The sequence below is a fragment of the Gallus gallus genome, chromosome 4 (genome assembly GCF_016699485.2).
Source record: "Gallus gallus isolate bGalGal1 chromosome 4, bGalGal1.mat.broiler.GRCg7b, whole genome shotgun sequence".
NCBI lineage: Eukaryota > Metazoa > Chordata > Aves > Galliformes > Phasianidae > Gallus > Gallus gallus.
The window spans coordinates 20,517,657-20,543,260 of NC_052535.1; the positions used below are offsets into that span (position 1 = coordinate 20,517,657).

Sequence of the window (25,604 nt, forward strand, 5' to 3'; positions counted from 1 at the left end):
CTGTTTTCAAAACAGAATCTCTTTTGGTATATTCAGAGATGCAAAAGTCTCTAGGAGAACTACCTTTTGTCTTTTCCCCTTTTTCTCAATTATTTGAGATTTTTTTGGAGGACTTAATAGTGAAAAACAGTTTAATACTGGCATACCTGCATGCCATATTTTTTCCTCAGCTTTGCACCACAAGAGAAGGAATAGAAGTTAAAAGGTTTATCAGGCCAAATCACAAACAAGGCTTTTCTTAGGTCTGCACATGCCAGGAAGATAATGGATAATGGGCTGGTGGTAAGGTGTCATGCCAGGGGAAAATACTGTCCTGCCACTGAAGTCCCAAAAGAAAAAGAAAAAAAAAAAAAAGTAAAAAAAAAAAAAGTTGTAGCATAGGAAGGCTATTGCCAACAAGCAATAGGATCAAGTAAATGAGCTCAGCTGCCAAGCAGCATCAGGAGTGTGAGTTTTATGGATGTGAGCCTGGTTTTCTAATTCTGACTTTCCCAATTGAATAATAATGTACTAATGCTAATTTCTTCAGTCAGGCATCCTGAGGTGCTTTCTCTCAGTACTACTATGATCACTAAGTAGGAGTCTCAGGAAACGTGAGGATGAAATTCCCCTCATGGGGCTGGATAAAATACAGAAATCCTACAGAAAAGTTAGTTTTCCTCTCCTTTAGTATAATTCTGTCACTAATATATTTTAATGCAGCTCTTTTTGTATGTGTTCATTGTTTACATGGTACAATCCATACTTCAAACTTGACATTTCAGGTATGTTTACTATGCCGCAAAACAGTGCTGATCCTTCTGCTGACTTACAACAAACTGCCTCACTAGTTTGTTGCTCTGTGACCTGAGAGAAATTACACAGGTTTTTGGCTGATGCGTTACATACCCATACATTGAAAAAAAATAATAAGAAATTAAAATGAAAAGACACAGACACATAAACATTTAATATAAAAGTAGTTTGTAGGATTTTTTTTAAATTCTGACTTGAGACACTGTGATGCATTAGCATATAACATATCAGAAATTCAGATCTCCTCAACTGAAGACCGTTGGTATATAACACAGCAAGATTTTAAACTACATCAGAGCCAAATTTATAGGAAATTTAAAATCTGTGAAACCTAGGAAACAGATTTCAGTAAAATATTGGCTTTTTCTTTTATTAACTGACTTTTGCAGATATTCTAATGTGAATTATTAATATTCTTGAAATATATTTAAAAGAAATACTTGACTGAAAATTGTACCTAGAAGTAACTATTTGTTGTGCTCTACATAAGCTGTAAGAAGCAGTTTTTTTAATCATTATTTCACTAGCTAAAGAAATTGGAGCGGAAAAAGAACAGTCTAGAATCTATCTAGAACTAGAGATGCAAACTACATTTCCCATTCTACCAAACACCCCCAGTAAATTCCTGAATACATTGCTTAATTTCCATCGCACTTCAGCTTGGCTCAGCAGCATTCATATACCTCGTGAACCAGTAATGAAGAAAACTGCAGTAAAGGATGTAGAGGTCTTAGCTTTATCAATATGGATGTGATAGATAGACCCCATACAGAATCTTACAGATTAGTTGTGAAGGGGGGCATTTAATATGTATTTACAACAGCTGAAGGACTTCAGCTCTACCCTTGGAACAGGGAATTCACGCAGCTGAAGGGCCATTTTGCCTGTGTTCCTAACAGCTGAGAACCTTCAGCTGTGCCAATTTCTCAGTTGCAGAGGCAGAGAGGAAGAAAGGTCCAGTGCATACTTGTCTTCCTTCCTTTGCAGTCTGTGCATATGCTAGTCTGAAAGCAGTAATCCACTTTACCAAATCAAGTTATTTTTAAAAAATTTTCTGGGAACTGAAGCTGCTGTACCTTTTTCTAAGGTTTCTAAATAATAAACATTTGAATTTGGTTCTGTGAAATGAAATTATTCTGTTGAGGAGGACGGTATGTTGTAGTTGCTTATTTGATCTGTCTCTATAGATTCCTTGCTAAGCCTCTGTGGTTGGTAAAGATTTCCAGTGTGTTTTTTTTGCCTGTCTGCATATCATAGCAAAGTCTCTGCTATATGTCACTGCTTTTGTTGCTGCTTATTATATTCTTATTTCTTTTTTGTAGTAGATACTACTGTTTTCCTTTTCTCTTTCTGCTTCATTTTAAAACAAAAAGGAAAAGTCTTCGTATGGGGTAACATAACTTGTGATGTACTGATAAAATCTTAATGATGTAATTTACTTCTTAGTAAGAAATATTGAATCAAATTTGCTTTTACAACATATGGTAATACATTCACATGGAAACAATTTTGAAGGTTAGGGATCTATTTTTAGGATGAGTTATTACCTTGGTGTGACTCTAGTCTTAGCTGTACCTTAACCTAATGTATTCCCATAGCTATTTCACTAGTACAAACACCTCATTTCAGACTCCATGTTTACTTTTGAAATGACAAAACACTTATTACAAGCTCCATGTATTTGCTATAAACCCAAGTAAAAATAATATCTGACACTCAATAAGCAAAACTGTCTTCCTCCCAAAACATGGTAAATTAAAAGTATCATGTACTGTAACTTCACAATGGAAATGTGAGAGCTAATTTCAAAAATTTTGTCTACCTGAAGCTGTTACTCTGCATACAATTAAGAACTAGCAATGGTGGGGTTTTTTTGTTTTTTTTAAAAAGCCCTACATGTGAAGGGTTAAAGAATTATCCCTTTGCCATGTTCTTTAGGTCAAGTATGAGAGGTTAATGGTGATTACTGCTGTTTCAGGTTGCTGGTTTGTTCCAGTCTACAGCTGAGAGAGGCTTTCCCACTCAATCTCTTCTTTTATGCCATTTCTTGGATTTGCAGGTATGATAAATTTTAGTATTAAAACGTTTGTAGTTGGAAAGCTGTAAGTTTGATTTATTTACTTATATTCAGCAGTGTTAGTAGCTTGTGTTTTTCTTAGGAGGTAAGAGAAAACAGAGTCAGTATTGGTGAAATATCGTAAAGCTTTTAATAAAAATGCTATTGTTAAGAAGAAAGGTAAATCTAGGTTGTACTTCGCAGGTGTGTTCTGGAGGAAAATGACCTTCTGTTTATATGGGCTTAGTGCTCATGCATTGGAAGTACTGTAAATAATTGGAGTGGTGGAACTTGGCTTGGATGTAAGAATCCTAGGATTTGCATGTGTTTCATTCTGGCTTACAAAACCTTCATATACTTTTGGATGTGTGAAACTGAGTTCTTCTGAGGTTTCCTTTTATGCTATGGATTGCAGTAGTACTGCCAATAAATGGTCTTTCTGTATTCCATGTTTCATAATGTACTGCAATTGCTTTCCTCCTGCTTACATGTATGCACTTCAAAAGTAATAAAAATGAGAGAGTCTAGTGGACAATGTTTTGGTACTACTGTAACACTGTAAAAAAAAAAAAAAAAAAGCTTTTATTTATGCTAATTATGATGTTTTAAAAGACAAGTTGAGGAAAGATGTTTTTACCAAGAGAAAGAGATGTGGTCACTTGGCAAAGGTGCATTGCTTTTCACTTGACACCTACCGTACAGTGTGAAGAATGAGAACTTGGATTAAGGCATGCAAAAACTGATAGTGTGCTTTGCTGTATGTAACTGTATTGTTTAAGGTTCTGCTTTTTTTTTTTTTTTTTTTTTTTTTTGCTTCAGACCTTTAGAAACAGTGTTATATTGTTAGAGATTGGGAATCTAGTGCTGGTGGTGTATTTAGAAGATAAAATTGTGTTAGCTTCTCTGCTGTTTGATTGATGCTATTTGCATCCAGATGCAGCAATCAGTTTGCCTCTATTGATGTTTATTTTTTCAGGTCTCTCTTCTGTCTCCCACTCTTCAAACTTTCTGGACCTCTACACTCTACTTGGTATTTTCTCAATTGTTTGTGTGTTAATGCTGCCGAGAGGGAAAAATTCCTAAAAGAAGGAGAGGCAATTTGACTGTGCTGTTTTGTGCTTGCACCTGGGTGACTGGTGGTAAGTCTTAAACTGATTGGACTTGTCTGTGGCATTGGGTGTGTGAGCAAATGCTGTCTGTTTTAAGTAACTGGCCTAAATTTTGTATAGTACAGATTCTACACTGTTACTCCTCTTTTGCTTAACATTGAGTTTTCTGGATGATATTAAGACACTAACAGAACTGTGCACGTGATCTTAGAAAACAACTGGGTCTCATTTTATTTTAACCTGGAAAATGCAGAAGTGATGAAGTAAAAGGGAAAGCTGAGGCAAAAGAAAATCTCTTCAGACTGAAAACTCTATTGCAGAAAATCATTTTTGTTCTTGTTTTCCTTTCTCCCGCAGTGTAAATCACATGCTTCATTGTGAGTTTTGCTATTTAGCAATGTTTTTTTCTTTATTCTTTTTTCTTTTTCCACCCAATAAATCCTTACCAGTAGTGAAAACTGGAGATGAAGAATACCTTTCTGAATCTATGAATCTCTAAAATCAATGAGAAGTCTGCTTGTTAGATTATATACTTCAGAGTTGAAAAATGTCTAATTTGTGACTCATTACATCTAGTCAAAAAAGCTTAAACCCATCTTCCCACAGATATAATCACGGTTTTCTTAAGCTTTCTCAGATAAATAGGATTCCTTTTACAACTTTGAAGGTATTCATATAATGGAAGAATTGTGTTCATGGGGAAGCAGCACGAGCTTCTAAAAGTGCAGGGAATGGTTTCTTCTAGTTGCTTTCTCTCTGTGCTTGGGGATCTGACAGAATTTGAGTAACTAGTAAGTGAAGGCACCTGCTAGAAATTCCACCCCCAAATGTATTTCTTTTCCAAAACTACTTTTTGGTTCCCTGCCAGGGGCTTTCTCAGTCTGCTTTTGTTCAGTTGAACTCCAGACATGTTTATTTCATGCGTTTTCCACATTGAGGTGATATGGCTTACAGACAGCTCAGTGAAAACAAAGAATGAGGCCCCAGACTCAATACTTCCTGAGGGAAGAGTACATTGTTGCCTAAGAATTTGGGATAGTGTTTGAAAGCAGTTTTATGATTTTACTTTGGTTATGCAAAGTAATCCAAGGGTTCTGTCATAGTTACACACCATTCTTGGAGCTCATACTTGCTGTGTCATTTTGACAACAATGATTGAGAATCGCCTCAAGGTTACTAGTGGTGAGCAAACATTTTATATACAGTTCTGGTACTCCAGAAATATTTTAGATTACCCAGGCTTTTCTCGACTCCCTGTCTACCTGGTCTGACTATGTGATGAAAGAGTGAAGTACTTGATTTTGTAATTATTTTATGAGGCACCATTTATTAAAGAGTGTTAAGGTTAGAGAGGGAAAACAATAATCATTTGATAAGAATGATAATGAAGCTATAGACTGCATGGAATGTTGTTAGACATCGTGATGGACTTAATTACTCAGTACATTTTTAATATTGATGTGAGATGCATATTATCATAACTTATCTGGATTGGTTTGACTTCTTTTAATGTAGGGAGCAAAAAGAAAGCTTGGAAGGGGACAGTAGTCCCTCAACAGGGGGCTGGTGGGGTGAAAGGAAACACATCTGGTTATTCTGTGGTGTTTGTTTGTTTTCTTTTGTTTTGTTTTATTTTTTGCCTTGAAATATACAAATCTGCTAGAAAAGAATAGTAGTACAATATTTATGTATCTACATATATATCTAAACAGGCATGCACACGTGTGTAGCGACAATAGGTTTTCCTCAGATTGACAGGGTTGGTTGACATTTCTTCCATTTACTGAAAAGACCAGATAACATAATAAGATTACCTGTAAAAAGCCAGCATAAATCATTAAGAATATTCAGAAACTTATGCGAACTTTCTCGAAGGACATTTTGTTATCAAATGCTGCAAATGTAAGCTCTGGTATGGAACAGTATTAAAAATTTCCATGTTTTCTAAAATGTTGCAGCAGCGTGCAAAAACCAATCTCTTATACATTTTGTTTATGAGCTTTTAAAAGAATTTCAACAGCATGAATTGAATTGTCACAACAGTGTTAGGTGTCCTTCATAGGATTGCACTTTTCAATAATTTTCCCTCTGTAACGTTAGGTTGTTGGGCATTGTAAGTCCCCGTGGTCTTGGTGAGTGAAAAATAGACCGTCATGAAATCTAAATTTCAGAGCTGTCAAATCCAGGCACAGAAATGTTAACTCTTGTTTGGTTCTGCAATATAACAGTCTTGTGTAATGCCAAAAGTAAGATCAACTTTCTTGATTGCTAGATGAAACCCTGTCATCATTTGTGCCCCCAAAAACCTAAGCAGATGAGGAAGCTAAGCAATGAAAGAGATGGCTGTTTCTGGGGCTTTTTAGCATTTCATTTCAGAATTACTATTCATAATATCAACCTTGGCTAAGATTTTCATTAAAGTAATGCAGAGGGCTTGGAAGCTGAACTCAGCCTGATTAGTGTCACTGCCAAGTACATTGCAATCTTCTGTTTTGCAAGGAATTGTGTGTTTGGATTTGTTATATATATTTTTAAGACAACAGGAGTTTTTAAGCATGGTGCTGTATGCAGCCTCTATTGATCTTAACCCTAAGAACTTCTGTGCAGGACTGAAAATGGATTTAATGCTTTAAGTCCTCAGATTAGGATAAGAATAGGCTTCCAAATGGATATAAGTGCAAGGTTTTGCACTTGGGCTAGAGGAATCCCAGGCATATATACAGACTGGAAGGAGCAGTCCTTGAGAGTAGCCCTGCAGAGAAGGACCTGAGATCCTGGTGGACAGAAAACTTAACATGAGCCAGCAATGTGCTCTTGCAGCTCAGAAAGCAAATGGTATCCTGGGCTCCATCAGAAGAGGGGTGGCCAGCAGGGAGAGGGAGGTGATTGTGTCTCTCTACTCGGATCTTGTGAGGCCTCATCTGGAGTACTGTGTCCAGGTCTGGGGCCCCCAGTACAGAAACAACATTGAGCTCTTGGAGCAGGTCCAGAGGAGGGCCACAAAGATGATCAGAGGGCTGGAGCACCGCCCCTACAAAGACAGGCTGAGAGAGCTGGGCTAGTTCAGCCTGGAGAAAAGAAGGCTGTGGGGTGACCTCATTGCAGTCTTTCAGTACCTAAAGGGAGCCTTTAAACAGAAGGGGAATCAACTCTTTGAAAGGGTAGATAACAGCAGGACAAGGGGAAATGGTTTTAAGTTGAAGGAGGGGAGATTTAAGTTGGATGTCAGGGGGAAGTTCTTTTACTATGAGAGTGGTAAGATGCTGGAACAAGCTGCCCAGAGAGGTTGTAAATGTCCCATCCCCGAAGGTGTTCAAGGCCAGGTTGGATGGGGCCTTGGGCAGCCTGGTCTAGTATTAAATGTGGAAGTTGGTGGCCCTGCCTGTGGCAGGGGGGTTGGAGATTCATGATCCGTGAGGTCCTTGCCAACCTAGGTGAGTCTGTGATAAAAACAACAGCATTCAGAGAGACTTGAGTATCACCATCAATAAGGCTCTTGACAGGCCCATTCTTGTGTTTGTCAAATTTAAATTCAAATCTGCAGTCAAAATGCCTCTGGCCTGTTTTTCAGAATGGCTTGCAAATGGGAAAATTTTGGGGGCACGACTCTTTAAAGGTAACTTTGGATTGCATGCTTACAGACCAATCTCCAAAGAAGACCCCAGTTGCCATAAAATTTTTTTCAAGACTTAATATGACAGAAAAGATAGCAAAACATTGGGTGAATGGAAGATGTTAAAAACTATTTTTCGTATACAGCTTTAAAGGATAAATATAACCAAGCTGTTTGGACAAACATAAAGATATGCTCTTTCCCATGGAGTGTGTACAACTAATATGAGAAGTGAAGGAGTCAAAATAGGCTAATAAAATTCCATTTACTAGGCACTGAAAATGGAAGGTGAGGTAAGCCTGTAACTATTGTGGGAAGGTTAATAAAAATGGCTGAGGGGACACCAAGGGATGTGTTACAATGGTATCATCATTGCTCTTTTTTATTTGAAGTCCTTTAGTTTCCACAAAGCCTGTAAGCTCCTTCTTGAAGCTTCTGTAAAATTATGTAGTCCTATGAACATCTGAGCAACATATCAGACTGTGGTCAGAAGTTTGGGTCTATGACAGGTAGAAAATAATTCAAATGATTCCTTGAGAAGGAAGGACAGACTGAGTATTTTGGCAGAATCTAAGATACTGTATCACTGGTATTAAGGAATGAAAGTTCTCTTGTGGTAGGATATCTTTCCTTCTCTAGTAAAAGCAACTGACAATAAATGAAACTTCTAAGGGAATGAGCCTGCTAAAAAACCTGATAGTAAGGCCATAGAGAATGCATGCAATACAGCTGCATTTCCTTGTGGATATTAACAATAGCAAATGTAGGTTCCCCATCACATCTGAACTCATTTGCATGGGTGGGATGATGAGAAGCTGTTCTGCACTTTGTTCCCAAAGCCCTTTGACTGATGCTACTGCTCTGTCCCATGGAGTCTACAGGTGTGATTCATGTAAGTTGATTTTGGGCCTACTGAGTTCTTTGAGAATGATGTTAAAATGATTTCAGCTGTGCTGTCTGTGTGGGCTTGCTAGTTTATTGTAAAATGGTGGATAATGTGGGGAGGTGGTGTTTGTGGGGTTTGTTATTTTTTAGTGACTTCATAGGATAAAAGACTAGAACTGTTACTATAATGCTACATATGGGAAAGGAGAGTGTAAAGCAGTATAATTAGCCATTGAAAAGAGGTTGAGAAGCTTTCTAGGTAGATATATATTAACAGACCTAACATGAAATTTAGGATAAAAATTCTTGCCACAGGAAATATTTTGCTTACTGTTGTACTGAAGAAGCTTCCCTTTCAGTTATTCTTCTTAGCCCTTCAGTAAAGAGCTGAAGCTTGCTTGCCTTTGAAGTAAAACTTTTGATGGAGTAAAGAAAAATAGAAATTCCTGGTAGATCCTTTTGTATAGCTACCAGTACTGAAGTCAGTAGCTGCATTTGCCCCGACTCTTATTCTGAGGTATTGCTTTTGGTCTTCTCCTTCCTCCTCGTCTATATTTTGGAAAGCAAGTGGCAAGAGTAATCTATAATATCATCTAAGTGGTTTCTAATGAAGAGAACTCAAACTTTGTACAGAATAAAAAAACTAGCAACTGCAGGCTCTAAAACAGTGGCATCACAATCTAAAGCCTGCTATTCATGTCTCAAATTGTCCTGTATGGAACGTGTCTTAAATTACCTGAGGCATGGTCTCAAATGTAGTGTGCTTAGGCTCATGATGTCTGGGCTAACTATCAGGTAGTAGATGCATATTTAAAAGTGGTGACCTTTCTACATTTGATGCAGATAGAAATCTCTGGAAATTGATATTTTTCCATATGCATATACTGCCATGGAAAATTGTATTACAAGTAGGAACTTGGAGGATCTGAAAAGAGATAATTTGCTTTTTATCACAAGTTACTTTGCCCTTTTAAAATAAAATAAAAACTTGCCCAGGTCCAATTTTATAAAAATCTGTATGTATGTACGTATCATGTATGTCATCATTTTAGACTGCAATACAAATATGCCTGACCTGAACAATGAGCTAGCAGAAAAAATATCTCAATGTTGTGATTGGGAACACCATGTCTTTCCTTCTAGTTTCAATCAGGTGAAGCACTGTTTGAAGGAGACGTGAAAGAAATGCATTTGCTCCTGAAGGACAAAATACTTTGATGAATATGTTGACAGTAGGACGAAATTTAGTGTTCAATCTCCTATTAAGTCATCTTCTCTTTTTCTCCTTACTGTGTTCCAAGCTGACTTGTACTAAGCTGATATGAACTGCAGTAGTGCAGGACAATTTGGGCGGGCCTGATGTCACAGGCTGAGCTCTTACGGTTTTTTGGTTTTTTTTAATCATTAATTTTATGTTCTGTCTAGGAGTCAGATCAACAAAACATCAGTAAATAGGATGGTGTATTTGTTTCTTAAATTACAGTAAATGAAATATGTTATCTGCATTACTTTATTTTCTGTTGACTGATTTCTCAGTCTCTCGGGTTGCATCAGATTTAGTTGCCTAAACACATTGTTGTTCAGCAATGAAAACGATTATAAAAGATCACTTTATATTGGTGCTGAAGTTTCATCAAGAGGTACTTAGAGAAACATCTACGTGACTTATAAGCACAAAATAGAGAAAGCCTTTTCCATTGGAAATGTCAGTCTTTTGCTCGTATGGGATTGGAAGGAAAATGACGGTGAATTTTTCACCATTTCTCTGAAATCTTTTATGTGTAGCATCCCTGGAGACCATTGTGCTCCTCTGAACACAGTTCAGCAGTTTCTCAGAGAAAATGTCCAGTGCTTCTCTTCAGAGAGGTTATACTGAAGGAGGTACTCCTTCCTTCCTGTGATCTCAGACTGCCTCATTGGGAGCCACTCAATAAATGTGATTTCTGTACAAGACATTCAGTTCCATAGCAGTGTTACTAACTACTAGAATCTATAGATATAAGACCTAAGAAAGGTTTTTCTTTGTTTTTTTCCCTCTGTATTCATTTCCTTCTTATTCAAAAGAGTTGAGTGGATCATCAGGGAGAAAGCTGTCTCCCCATTGAATGCATTTACTGCTGGTGTTTATGGAAATACTCTGTTTTCCTTCACAAAAAAAAAAAAAAAACAAAAAGTACAGCTATGATTGTTTCTGTGATATTGGTAAAAAGACAATGTAATACATAGGTCAGGTTGATGACCATGAAGGTCTTTCCAACCTAAATGATTCGATGTTCTGATTTCACATGCAGAAATGGGCATTTTTCTTCAGGTGAGTGCATGTATACATTCACATTAAGATGCATTATCATCAGTTACACCTGGTTCATGCACTTCAACCAAACCATCTTGAATCTTAGGTATGTGCAGTAAGGAGGAAATGTGTGACCCCACAGTTTCAGAGATAATGGGATCATAAAAACTGCATATGTTCTAACAATTTGTTTTGTGTTTGAGGTCTTATTCTGTAAGATGTAGAACTCTGCTATATGCAATGCAGTGCTGATGAATTTCCAACTACAGCACTTTGCAATGAAGTAATGTAGACTGTTTTTAGCTATGGAAAGGTACGGTGAAGCACCAGAGGAATTTTGAGGTAATCAGTCTCATTCTGCAGTGCAGTGTGAAGCGCCTTTCTTCTGCAAAGTGCAGTTGGTATGAACAGGCTGTGGGCTGCTTGTGAGGCAGTTCTGGGAACTGCTAGTGGTGTGTGTGATGGGGCTGTTGCTGTAGGAACTAATGAAGTTCTGAAGTCAGCAGTGAATTTTCCTTCTGCTTTGATCCCCGGGGGAGAACGAGCAACTCCTTCTCTAATGCAAATCTTTGATGTGTAGCCTGGGTGGAGGGAATGAAGATAGGAAGGAGCAGGCATTTTAAGCTTCAGGCATTTTCAAATTGGTTGTGCTACTGTTGCCCTTTCTTTTTTCTTTCTTTTTTTTTTTTTTTTCTCCTGCTTCTATAGAATACTGCCTTATATAAGCTCTGCTGTGTTAAAATCACTTTGACGTTTGGAAATCATTTTTCTTCTCTGTATGCAGGATGTTGGTGGTTTTGGTGAGAGTCATTGTTCTTCCACTCAGAGAGGGGGAAGTAAAAAGCTCCTGCTCGCCCAGAATGAACAAGAATAATTTTAGCCTCTTTGGGAAGATTTCCCTGTGCTAATAAGGAGCAATTTTCTGAGCTTGGGGGAGTTGCACTTTTTCATGTTACTGTTCTTCCTCTGCTTATGAGCAACTTATGGTTTCATCATAACCTAATCATATAATCACCAAGACTGGAAAAGACCTCTGAGATCATCCAGCCCAACTGTCCACCTACCACCAATATTTCCCACTAAACCATATCCCTTAATACAGCATCTTAGTGTTTCTTGACCACCTCCCTGGGCAGCCTGTTCCAGTACCTGAATGCTTGTTTGGAGAAGAAATTCTTCTTAACATCCAACCTGAATCTCTCCTGGTGCAACTTGAGGCCATTCCCTCTAGTCCTATTGCTAGTTATGTGGGAGAAGAGGCTGATTCCCCATCTCTCCATAATGCCTCCCTTGAGCCTCCTCTTCTCCCTGAACAATCCCGGTTCCTTCCTCACAAGACTTGTGCTCCAGACCCCTCACCCGCTTTCTTGCCCTTCTCTGAATGCACTCCAGAGCCTCAATGTCTTTCTTGTAGTGAGGAGCCCAAAACTGGATACAGTACTCAAGGTGCAGCCTCACCAGTGCTGAGTATGTTGGATTGCAGACAACTCACTTCAGATTTTTTTTCTGAATTTCACACATCTCATTCTGCAGCTTTGCATCACTGCTAAGTTACTAATTACAAACTACATTCTTCCCACACTTCTGAAATAGTTATTTCTGTACAAAAGCCTGTAATGTACTCGGCACCTTTCCTGCAAAGAGGTGCAGCAACCTGAGATTTGGAAACCCAACTATATTTGGTGGACATTAAAACTTAAGTTTAAACTACAAGCTAGGAGTTGCCATATTCAGTAAGATGTTGCTTGCTTGGTGTTTTGAAAGCTGCCTTCTACCTACTTAAATATTTTAGGGGAAAAAAATATATCTGAACACCTTGCTCATGATCACTGCAGATGAAGAGAAGGTGTGTCAAATGTTGCTAATATTCTCCTGTGAGTTCTTCTAAGTCCCTTAGTCCTTAGATCTCTGTTACAATTCTGAGTGCAAGTTGCTGTTTGTAGAACCAGAGTTCTATAAGCAGGTGACAACAGGTGATTGCACAGGAGAACAGTTTTACTGAAGGCGTGATGCCATCAGGTGCTGGGGCTAATGCCTTCGTGCAGACACAGTTTTAAAGCCTCTTTGTAAATTAGCCAAAACCTCTGGGGCTTGGATGTTAAAGAAGGAGCAACCATTGTCTGGTTTACAGATAGACCCCTTGCAAACACTATCTGCATGAATGCTCACTGAATAAAAATATGTGCCTTCTTTATTTGGCTGTCAATATCAAGGCTGTGCTGCATTGATGATTCTGGGGTTAACAGCAGGATTTTGCTGCTGTAATTCCACTGACTTCAGTAGCATGATTTCTGCTCCTTGGGAAACTGAAAAAGGACCTGGACTTGCTATTTTTAAAGTTGCTTTTCATTCTTGCTACTAGGTAGGTCGTGGCTTTCTCTCACCATGTGTTTCCCATAAAAGCCCTGGCTGCCTTGAGTGCTGTGTGATAGGCTGTCTGGAAGCTAAAGACCAAGTGCATGCACTCTGCTAGAAAGACTGAAATATCCTGTAACCAGTAGCTGAAGTTGCCAGATGCTACAGTGTCTGCAAGCGGTGACAGTTACAATGCTCACACTGCCGCAGTCAAGAGAAAACCACGTCACGATGAAAGAGCTTCAGTGCACATAGTTTGATGTTAAAAAATAAAAATAAAAAAAATGAAAAATAAGCTTATGAAACATTTAAGGAGTGGGAAAGTCCAAAATGCTGTACAGGACAACGTAAGCCTGTATTCTTTTCGTTGGAGGTAGGGAAAGGAGAACAAAGCACATCTATTTGTCAAAACAAAAACACCTAAGAATATGAAAAGGTTTGTTTTCTGTAATGGAAACCAAGGTTGGGAAATTAGAGAAAACTAGGCTAAGTGTTGCATCATTATAAAGTGACACAATGCTCAGTTTGTAGAAAGTAATAGCTAAAGAGTAGTCATCCAGAGGTAGCATTTTACTGAGCCATTTCATTAAACGTGCTGTTGATTTCACATTTGCCAATAGCAAACTACCAGGTTTTCGTTGCTATGGGTTTTTGTTGTTTCCCAGGTTGTCTTTTTGCTAATAGTTATAAGATCTCAAGTGTGGAAGCTGCCCACTTGTGCATGAAAATAGTCTTCAGCAAAGAAAAAATAAGTTTACTACTCTTTGGGTGTAGATGGCCTCATAACAGCTGATGTAGCTTCATGGGCAGGAGAGTTTTTGTGCTGTGTACGAAGGGTGCATCCCTGTTATAGAATAGCTGCTTTCAGTGGTTTTCCAGAAGGGACAGAGACAGACAGCTCAGTTATATCTCCAATAAGAGAGGGAGAAAAGCTTGCAGAAACAGCTGTTGACGCTGCGGGTTGAGCTGTAGAGCAGACAGATGAGCTGTGGGGTGCCTGCTGTGCTCTCTTCCAGCCAAGGCATGGGGCCAAGCTATCTCACAGCACATACTCAGTTTGCTGCCTGATGGATTGGCCTGGTATTCACACATCAGGACTATCGCTTCTGTCTTCTGAAATGGTCTCCTACAAACGTCAGGGTTTGGCTTAGGAGACTGACAAGATCTAGCACCAGGGTTTTGGGCTAAATCCTTCAGTGCATTGCTTCTGCAGAGGGGTAACTAAACGTCCAGGAATTCTGGACTTGACCCAATGCCAGTTAAAATCAGTGGACTTTCTGCTAAACAAGAATTACCAGTCCTAGTGGAATTTGCAGTGGCTTCAAAAAAAGCATTTAGAAATCCACATTCTCACTGTTTTCCTTCCCAAAACAAACAAGAAAAAGCACAAGATTTTCAAACTCTAACATTAATTTCATGTACATAGGTGATTTTTTTTCTTTTAAACTGTATAACTTCAATAAATCACTGTATCTAACTACGGTGTGGGCAGCAATTATCTCTGACACATAAAAGAGAATTTTTGAATGTGGTTGAGGATAAATAAAAAGAACTTTCTATCTGTGCCCTAGCATGATTTCTCACATTTGATGTATAGTTATGATACCAGAGGAAACTGTGATTATTTATTTATTTTTGAATAGGCAGCCTCTTCTAAACAGCGCATTGGATATATGGAAAGGTCAGGAAAAGGCAAATGTCTTGCAGAAAAACCGGTCTCCTCTGCATCTCTGTGCAGTTATGACTTCAAGGCTTTTTGAAAGAAAAGGTGATGAGTAAAACTTTTGTGTGCACATAAGTACATAATAAATCTAAATGTGTACTCTGCAGTGTGACCCACTGTAGAGCAGAATGGATCTCAAAGCTTATAACTTTGAGGTCTGTGGAAGGATTCTGTAATCCATTCCCCAGTTCTGCAGCTTAAATTAATCAGCTGCTGCATATACTTTGATTCTGGAGCACTTGAGTAACTTATATTACAGTACAGGAGCTAGACTTATGGTGGAGATTTATTAGTCCCTGTGAGATCAGTATCTAAAATCTTGTTAGTAGTCCCAAAGGAAATAAAATAAATGCAAAGGTGAGGGGAATCTGGCTGTATGTTTTGTCCTTAATAGTTGTATGATAGAGGTGTTCACAGATGAATAGGAACAAACTTCATGGTAGCAAGAAAAATACTAATTCGATTACATTAATTTCTATGGTCCTCGGTTTGTTTGGTGTAATCATTCTGAGCTTTTCATTGACATATCTACCCTGAAGTAAATGAGGTCTGCCTTTTTTTTTTTTCCTGTGATAATCATGCTTTGTTTCCATCCAGATGTATTTAGTCTAAACTCATCATGTTAACTAACTCATTTAGCAACTATTATAAAAATAAGCAAAATATTTGAGGGCATAAATGGCATTTATGCCTTTGTATAGTTTAGATATAACAGAGTTTGTAAGTGGATCTGCAGATCAAAATGGTATTAATATGAATTGATTCCAGTGTCTCTCACAGGTGTGCCATGGTGTTTGGTTACAGGGAGGCTGTAATGGCACTGCAAAATCAATTTGGTTTCAAAATATGGTAACTTTCTGACTATGCCATGGTTGAAGTGAAAACACATTTTTCTAAAGACAGAATTTTAAATTATGGCTAATTTTCAAGACTTAGCATCTACCCTGAACATATCTGTTAGTGTTCTTGTTTATTAATTTTGCAATATGATCTACTTTGCTATAGGGAAAAAAAAACATTATATTTAAGACAGAAATATTAATGTGTCTCATTTTCACTTCAGGGATCAAGCTTATTCAGTTTTATTCCATTCATTCTTAATGACTTTAAAGGCCAGTGTAAGAGAGTTAATTTAGTACTTTCGGAAATAGAATTGTTCTGCCGTAACATGGGGCTTTTTTTTTTTTTCTCTCAGGCTACTCAGACTGCGTAGTTCTCTGTTTTTCTCTTAGATGATGGATCTTACAAAAAGTAGATTGGATTCTGAGAACACTGATCTCTTCACCCTTGTTACACAAACTCTAAAGGATTTCTCTTTTCCCCCTAAGTGTCTGGCTTCATGAACAGATTACCTACCTGTTTATCACAGACTCATTCTCAGGATGTGACAAATTTCAGTGCATCACCACTTCCTATTAAGCAATATTATTAGCAATATTATCAATATTTAGAAAAAGCTTGTAGGAATTTTCCATTGCTTTGTGGCAAAATGATTATTTTCAGCATGTCTGGCAGACTTACTGCAGATGCCTTCCTGATATCTGTTTCTTTAAGGAATTAAAGGAATGGTTTTGATATCTCAGGTCTAGGTAATATATGCATAAGGTAATGTATACATTAAGTTACTGGTGTTTTTTTTTTTTTCCAATCTGAGTACCAATTATTGTTATCCCAAATGTAAAATTAATGGAGCAGTTACAGAGTTTTCTAATGACATGTTAAGTATCTAAAAGCCCTAGTTATAGGTCTTGTATTATGTATTATGACTTTGGTAACTTCTCCATTCCTGTCAGTGAAAAGTAGTGTTCTTAAGCACAGTGTATCCGTTCTTGTTAATTGGTGTCATCTATTTTAGTCTGTAGTAGGGGTGGTGGTGGTTTTGTTTTTTTTTTTAATCCTTTGTTCCTATGTACTATTTGAACCTTTACCTCTGTACGTAGATTGAGGAAAAATCATGAAACCAGCACTATCTCAGGGATCTCCTTTCTTCTATGGTTGTGTGCAGCTCATTTGTTCTAGCAAAAAAGGTATAGGAGTAATTTATATTGTTGGGTCAGTTAAACACATTTGGGAGGCTGAAAAAATGGTGTTGAAGAACATTGGTTTGTGAGTATTTACCAAAGGGATGAAAACGGTCCATGTGCTTCAAGCAGAGTTGGTTACACTCACAGTTAATTGTGACTAGCTAGAGAAGGCAGATGGGCCTCATGATCTGTGTGTTCTATTCCTTTGTCTTTCCTTTTTTCAGAGACTCAGGAATGCTTCCTGGTGTAGTGTCTTTCTGTGTACGTGTGCCTGGTTACTGCAGTATGGTTGCCAACTTGATAAAGAGGTTGAGAGCTCAGCAGGCAAAAAGACCATTTTGAGATTCTTTTGCCAGAAGGGATAGACAGAAGCAGGAACATCAAATTTTTGTAGTTTCTGTTGATTGGATTCCTATAGTAGTATTTTCTAAGACATGCTAAAGGGAAAGCAGCAGGAGGATGTCTGTTTCTAAGCATGCGTAAATATGCATATCACAGGATACTGAAAGCTACTTCTAATCTATTTTATTTCCTGATGTTACATTGTAATTAAAGCAAGCTGGTTAATTTCTGAAGGGTTCTGTGAATGTGTCAGGAGCCACAAAAGCTTCATACCTCGCTGAAAGTAATGTCAGGTTAAAAAGAGAAATGATAGATAACCTACTTAGCCGAAAGAGCTTGCTTGATAATATTTTGTATAAATATAAATTAGCTTTCCTTTTCACAGTTTTTGTGTAGGTTTGGTCTTACCAACCTCTAAGCCGAAAGCCAGCGAAGTTGCAAAAGTTTACCCTAGCGAAAATATCAGAGCACCATAGTTTGCATACAGGATATCTCATTGTAGAGTCAGTCCTAATGTGTTGTTTTTCAGCAGAAGTCTTAGTTTCCTAATTTAAGTGTCCTTCTTTCCTTCAGATAGGTTTTCATAGTTTAAGTGAAACATAAAAGACACACCTCTTATCTGATATGCAGTGTAACTTTGATTCTAATAGTTGAGTCAGTCATTTGACAAAGTTACTTGAGGTTTGAGGTATAACAATGAACAGAGAATAATTGAACTGAAGGCAGAAGTACTGGCATAAAAATATAGGCAGAAGACTAATGAAGTCTGTGAAACCAGAATGGATTGGTACCTTGAGAGGTGTCACTGTAAAGCTGAACAAATTATGAGAAAGGATTTGGTTAGCATTCCTCTAAACCTCTTGTGTGACTAAGGCCAAAGAAATGGGAACTCAGGTCTTGGTTGTGAGTATATAATGCAGTACTTTCATATGTTTTTGACAGATAGATAGATATGTTGCTTTATTAACATACTATGATATTACAGCCAGCTATTTAACTCTGACCAGGACTGTTAAATTCAAAGATCGATTCACAATCAACTTTTTTCTCTTCTAAGAATATTGATCAACTGTCATATTGTCTTTTAAAATCTGCCTTTTAATCACTACAAAAGCACTTTGATAATTTACAATTTGAAAAACAGAACAGGACTCTCATAATCCGATTTTAGTGAGGGGATGCAGGATTCTTAATAAATGCCTGAGCTGTCATGTTTTTATCCTTTTGTGTCTTCTATCAGTAAATCTATGTGGTCATCATCAAATTTTTAATCTATAACTTCATAGGCAGTGTCTGGATTTTAATTACAGGATTGGAGGAATATGAAAGACTTTCCTCCGGAATGTTCCTAAGTTTTATTTCAACTCGAAGTATATAAGCATAATGTTTCCATGATACCACTGCTTCGTGATTGCATGTGAAACTGTGATCAGGTGTTTATTTAGAGAAATACTTCAACCTCTTACATGCAGATTCATACTCAGAATGTGTAAAGTACATAACTGCTTAAATCTGATTTTTGTAATTTACATTAAAAGTTTCCCACAGCTACAGACTTTTTTAAAGTTTATAGTGTCAATTAATTAGTGAGTTATATGGAATGCTAGTTACTGAACTTCTAAAAGTAAGCCTTGTTGCCATTAAAATAAATGAATTTAATTGTATTTTCCTCTGAAGGGTTGCAATTTCTTCTGAGCTACTGCAATCTATTGTTCCATTTACATGACGATAAATTTCAATTAGGTGTCAAATGTATAATGTCATGACATGTGATGATACTGGTGCAGCAAAGCTATTAGATTTGTTGTATATGCCTTAGACCATTGTCACTAAACCTGTCTGGAGAAGCCTGTGGTAATCAGTCAGAGTAATCAGTGTGGTGCCTGTATAATGACTCATTTTATGTGCAAATTTTAGCTAGAGCAATACTAAGCCACGTGCTAGTGGTTTGCATGTCTGCTTAGGAAGTAGTTTTTCCAGTGGACTTCATAGGAATATAAGTAGCATTGCATTTTTGCATAAGATTTTAAATTCAACATATTTCAGGCTTATTACACCAGCTCTTCTATCAACATTTTAAAACCTTGTAAAGAAGGTATAGCAATACATCCACGTGATGTTGTTTGGTGCAATACCTGATGCATTTTGAATGAGTCCTGAAGACTGAATTCCAATGAAAATTCTGACTTCTAAAAGTCTCATTTTGAGAAACTCCCTTTGCCATCGAATAAAAATTGTAATTAAGAAGAATTTTTAAAATAGCAAAATTTATGTTGTTATACTGAGTTATAAGACTTATTTACCAGTGGAAATTTATCTTTCCACTTCAATTGTGAAGTGATGCACATGTATGCATACTTATATCTTCTTTCATGGAATATTAATGTGGAATAAGGCCCTGTCTCTCCACTGTAACACAAAACTTTGGACGGTCTGCAAGATTTGCCAGCTTGTATTTTCTTTCCCTTTTCAGGACACTCATCTTGGCTATTATAACAAATGATCAGAGCACAAAGCTAATTATGTCCCAAGGAATTTAAAAAATATATATATATTTGTATATATATATATATATATATGTGTGTGTGTGTGTATATTTAATTTAAAATTATTATGGCATCTTGTGGTTGTTTTCTTTGTTTGGGTTTTTTAATGATAAAACTATGGTAACTAAAATATCACAAAAATTATGCAGAAGTTCCATCATGTGTAAACCATATCACACTTCTAAAACCAAGACTAATCTTTATGGTAGAATGAAAGGATAGGTAAGAATTCAGTTCAATTTCATGCTCTGACAGAGAAAATAACTCCATTGAAATGGGAACCTATTAATGACTATCACTCCTTGTCAGGGTTAGGCATAACATATTTAGAATGTTTAGAAATACTTGGAAACTTTTAGAATTTTTAACAAGACTGAAGCAAGGTTTTTTTGTTTGTTTGTTTGTTCTTTTACAGTCACCTTTGACATACTATTGCCACATTTTATTAAAGAAAATATATCAGAGTTCTGGATGAGTCATTTTCTGCGGAGGAAAGCTGGATTTATGGTTTTGAAGATCCAGCTTTGAACAGGCAGAAGTATTTTCTTATTAATTCAGCCTGATGAAAGTGATTGGTGTGCAGAAGCTTAACTAAGGTAAAAACATGACCTTCTTGCATCAGAAAATGCATTTAGAGAGACTGTGTTTTATTTAGTAACAATCAGCTTTTCTATTTCTAACCACATCAACAACCACAAATTTCTTCAGTCCTTATGTACTCGACTTGTTATCCTTTGGGAATTGGAATGTCATGTTTTCTCAGAAATATACTGAAGTCCTGCACCAGTCATTTATGATAAATCTCAGTGGTTTGCCACGTACAAGCAACACAAATGTGGATCATCTTTATTGTGAGTTGTGTATTCTGAAGAAGTGTCTGAATGATTTATCTGAAGAGTTAATGTGTTCACTGAAGAGGTCATCAAAGGAACTTGAATGATCACAGCCACATCTTAGATATCACTGCCTGCCTTGGAACAATTGCAGAGATGTCTAGCTGGTTCTGCTGGGCATGGATCTTGGCATTCTCGTTGTGGCCTCATCGTAACCCAGTGACAGGTTGTTCAAGCAGTGCTCTTGCCTCATAGCATGAAAGGGGGGTTTCCACAATGTGCCTCTGCCTCGTGTGTCAGGGGAGCTGGATTTGGCAGCAAACAGGAAAACTGATCTGTTTGATAGGAGAAGAGGAAAATGGGGAGGTTTGTCCCACATCAGAGAGCCTAGTAGAATGGTATTCTAGGATATCACTGTCTCCCTTTTGGAACTGTTCTGAAAATAAGGACATTGTCTTTTCTTGGGGCAGGATGTAGGAAAGCATTAATGTGGGTGTGTATTCATTTTATATGTAGCAGTACTACCAGCTTGTTCTGTGCTAAGCTGGTGGTCAGCCTCTGGAGTTCCCAGTGCGTGTGTTTCAGGGATTTATGTTTGTTTATATATGTAGAAGATCTCCTCCATTAATTTTATAGGCAGCTACAGCACTAATATCTGAAGAGTCTGTTATGTACCTAAGACACCAAAGAACTGAATGCTGAAATAAGCTATTGTATTCCTTAGGGCTATAGATTTTACCAGGCATCTGATGCCCACCCCAGGAAAACAACCCTTTGATTTCAGGAGGATTTTCAAGGACCTTGAGTTTCTGAAGTGCTTAGAACGAGATTCACTTCCCCCCGCTCTCCATTTTTTTTTTTAATTCTCTTCTCTGAAGCCAAAAAAAAAAAAAAAAAAAAAAAAAAAAAAAAAGAAAAGAAAAAGAAACTGGCCTCTCAAAAGGAATGTTGGAGAGTCCAAAAGCAAAATTCCCTCACAAGCTGACCCAGGCAATTTGAACAGAACCTATCCTGTGATCCCATGCTTAGTTTTATGGGGTTTTGCTTTGCTCATTTGTCCTTAGGGTCTATGCCAGCAATAACAGCTGACAGATTTTATCTCCTCTAGGTAACTTGCATTCAGTATCTCATTTGTAAGCTGAGCATTGTATTATTGCATTTCCCCCTCTCAGTTGCATTTCTAGCCTATCCTAGCAGATGGCACAGCTACCACCTGTCTTCTGCTATGGGGAAAACATGCATCATGTGAGATTGGCTTTCCTGACCTTCCTAATGGTGATCTCACATGATTTTTTTCACTGTATGGTCACTGTGGTAACTAATGCTGGTCTTTTGAAGTGATAGTTTGATTTACTAATAGTTGTTATTTATACGGTCATTTGAGCTGCTAGTAGAGGGGAAACAAGTACATCCAAAGAAGAAAACCTTATTTGCACAATTCACATGCTCAATAAAACATTATTTCCCGTATTAATAACATCTCACTCTTATAATTTTCCATTTCACTTGTTCTGTTAATTTGTTAAAAGCAAAATTCTTCAACTATTTTAAATGCTTGTTTCCAGAGCGCTAGCAGTTCAAATAGCTGAATAGAGTTTGTTCTGTTTCTGCCACACAAGGCACACAGTCCATTAAACCTTTTATTTTATAATTGGATTTGTAAATGGAGCTAACTTTAAAGGTCTTGATTACAGTGCAGGATCAACCATACACTTACCAAGTAGTAAAAAACTGGGTAAAGTGTACCACTGAGATAATTAATAGTTTAAGAAAAGAATCTTGAGTTTTCTTCAACAAATACAACACAGAATATTCACTTCTAACTTATTTGTAGGAATGGTTCATACTGGAAAATGATCTGGAATAGGACAGTTGAATGAAGAATTTATATTCTGGCTATCTCCACATATGAGTGTGAGGTTTTCAAGTTGTATGATGTACTATGATACCATAGCAGAGGGACTTCTTTATATCTATTTACTTGGGAGTCAGCCTTGCATGACTCAGATTTCTCTTGTCCTTGGGACTTTTCACAGAAATGTGTATAAACAGCTGCCCTCACTGTCTGCAGTAACTGTGTATGGCATCTGCATTCATGTGAAGCATGCGAGGGCTTTCTGCTTCAGATTTAATATGGCTGCTTCTCACACCTTGAGAGCTCTTTTGTTATCTCTCCCTACCTCACTGCTTTGTCTTTTTTTTTTTTTCCTCACCAATAGAGGTTTGTTTGTTTTAATCAAGTGTTATAAATGTAGTGTCATCAGCTCAGTATGGAACTAAAAGAAAAGCGTATCCTGGTGGGCAAAATAAAGATAGATCTCCATTGCATACTGTGAAAGATGGTGAGGAGTTGTATGTCTCTTGGAACTACAAATGCGTTTATGGAGCTGATAATAAAAATATTTTAAAGGGCAGGAGATAGCAAATGTACAGATCAGAGGAGGGATTCCAGGCGCATATGATCATTTAAGACAGGGCATGGAACTGGACATAAAGGAAAATTGCAGTAAAATGAAGGGAAGAAAAACTTCTTCAGAATTTATAAATCTGAAGAAGTGATACAGAATTATCATGTGAAGTATCAAATTATGTTGATCTTGTACTTCTGTAATAAAATTCTTTGGTTTCTGGCAAAAATGGTTCTTTTCCATAGACACAGGCAGAGGTAGCAAGCAGTACATAGAAGCAGAATCCTGCTGAAAAGCACTAACAGCTAGAGGGAATTTCTTAAATCAGAGCTCATGAATGAACATCTGAGCTGGAGACATACAACGGTGAATGCCAAGACCAACTATTACTGTGTCTGTCAAGGTTGGGAATGTAAATGCCATGCCAAAAATGAAAGAAATTTTTCGCTGGGGAATAAGAAATTTCACTGTTGTCAGAACTTCATAGACGTTCATTTAGTTACTCTGTAAAATTGTACAAAAAAAAGTTGTCATAACAACTGATAAAATGTAAGAGTTGTGGCTATTCAAATTATTTTAAGAAAAATAAATGATCACCTGAAAATAGGTATTTCTTAAAGGCAATCTACTGAAAAAGTAACCGCACATCAGTAGAGAACTTACCTTGATGGTTGGTAGCAGCAACTCACTATGGTGGTTCATTTGCCAGTCACTGGGAAGTTCAGAATGTGTTCAGAAGGCAGCAGGGGTGAGAGGGTTTTTTGAGTTTTACATTTACCTTTGAGGCACTATTTGAGGATGGTGCTTACCTCTGCTTTCATAACTTCACTTTTGGAACTTGGACATCTGTCTTTGGATTTAGATTTGATAGAGGTTGTGCATGTACATGTTGAATTTTCTCCGCTAAGATACAGACCTAGCCTCTGAAATTCCCAGGTGAGGAGGGTGAGGGAGGCCAAAAGGTAGAACTTGAGCTGACATGTAGGAAGCGGTTCCCTCATGTGGAACAAATTTTACACCACAGAAGGCTTAGTGTTAATGCAGGAAATAAACTGCTGTTCAGAAATACTAACATTGAAATTGTTCTGATTTCTTGTGGGGCTGCTCAGTCTTTTAGGTTGACAGTCCCCAATCACGTCTTTATACACACATATATTTGGAACTGTATACTGTATTAGGGCTGAAAAAGATGGTGAAGGTAGCATATGTGGGCATAAATACAACAGCCTGAAACAGCATGCTGTGCGAAGAGACTTTCAGTACTTTTTATCTCCAGTGCACTAATCCGTGAAGATGTTGTTTTTCCATACTGGAACCTAGCACATTTAAATCATAATTTGATTTAACATAGAAGTCTGTAGGTACAAGGGAATGGGTGGAAGAAGGAGAGTACAAAATCATAGAAGCAGCTTGGCAGTTTGTGTTGACACTTCCCAGCTAATCGTGAGGTGGTCTTTCTTCAAGTGAACAAAAAGCAAGTGAGCTTTGAAGCAAATAGAAAGCATTTAAAACTTTCCTACTGTTGCGAAACGACTGCAGCAGTGAGATGAAAGGAGGTTCCTCTGAAGGCTGCTCAGCCTGAGCCTTGCTTGTTCTAACACAGCTCTGAATTCTGACCTGGCCCTGGCAGCATTCTGTGGCTGTTTTAACCCTGTTTTAGCCTTCTGTTGCTATCTTTGGTCTGGCTCCATGGTATCTCAAGGATTAGCTTTGTGCATACTCCAACAGCTTCATGCGTCTCTTGGCAATATCCAGCTTTAAACTTAATACAGTGGGAGGCCGTTCTTCCCATTGCTGTGCCTCTTATTTGTTTAGGTTTCATTCAATTGTTGGATCTGCCACGAGCTTTACATTCTTGCATTTTTGGTTGGCCAGTAGGTGCACGTGCACAACTTACTAATAAGTGACACATTTTTGTCGTTGTTTCCAGACTGTTTGTTACGCCTGCCCTGTGTGTGTCATTTTGTGTTCAGTAGTAATCCTGTTCAGATGGTGTCTGCTCATGCATCTTAATAAACCATTACTTTAGACAAAGTACCTGAATAATTTCATTATGCTTATATAAGCAAACATCTCTGTTATTTTAACCCTTATCTTTCTAAGCAGGGATGTTAAGGCATGGTAAAATGTGAGAGCAGTGCAACAGTCTGCAAAGTTCTTGAACCCTAAAGTCTAGGTGCATACCAGCCATCTCTGCTGCTTGTGCCCAGCATGGGTAATGCTGCAAGAATCACCAAATGAAGCACAGGGTTACATTTGCCTTAAGAATTTCCATTGTGCAAGGGTGTCTGAGAAGCTTTATGCATTTGGCTTTGTACTTAACTGGAGAAAAAATGAGATATTTTCAACAGAAAAAAAAAAAAAAGACAGTGTTCTTCTGTGATACCCCTGGCTACTATAAAGAAGCTTATGGCCTCAGCAGGAATTTGGACTCTGAAGTGAGAGAGAAAATGAGACAAAGGAAAACTGACAAGCAATAAATATTCCCTTTCCATTTAACTTGCCAAAAAGCTTAAGAATCTAACACCAAAAATCTGTGTTGAAGTGTTCTTGCTCATTTTCCTAAAGCAGTGCTTTTCTTATTCTCTAGTAAATATGATCAAATCATTTTAACTAGGCTGC

The 25,604-nt window shown here is 37.6% G+C and overlaps 1 long non-coding RNA gene across 2 annotated transcripts in view; it reads left to right on the plus strand.

The window, feature by feature from the left end:
- Window positions 1-25,604, plus strand: part of LOC107053206 — a 105,733-nt gene that overhangs the window by 20,419 nt on the left and 59,710 nt on the right. The window contains exons 1-3 of one of the 2 annotated variants that reach the window (XR_006939272.1): window positions 1,637-1,946; window positions 2,774-2,854; window positions 3,828-3,990. This is a non-coding gene — a long non-coding RNA (uncharacterized LOC107053206). Of the gene's footprint in view, window positions 1-1,636; window positions 1,947-2,773; window positions 2,855-3,827; window positions 3,991-25,604 lie in introns of those variants that run through there. The other variant, XR_003074882.3, reaches the window with a different exon arrangement.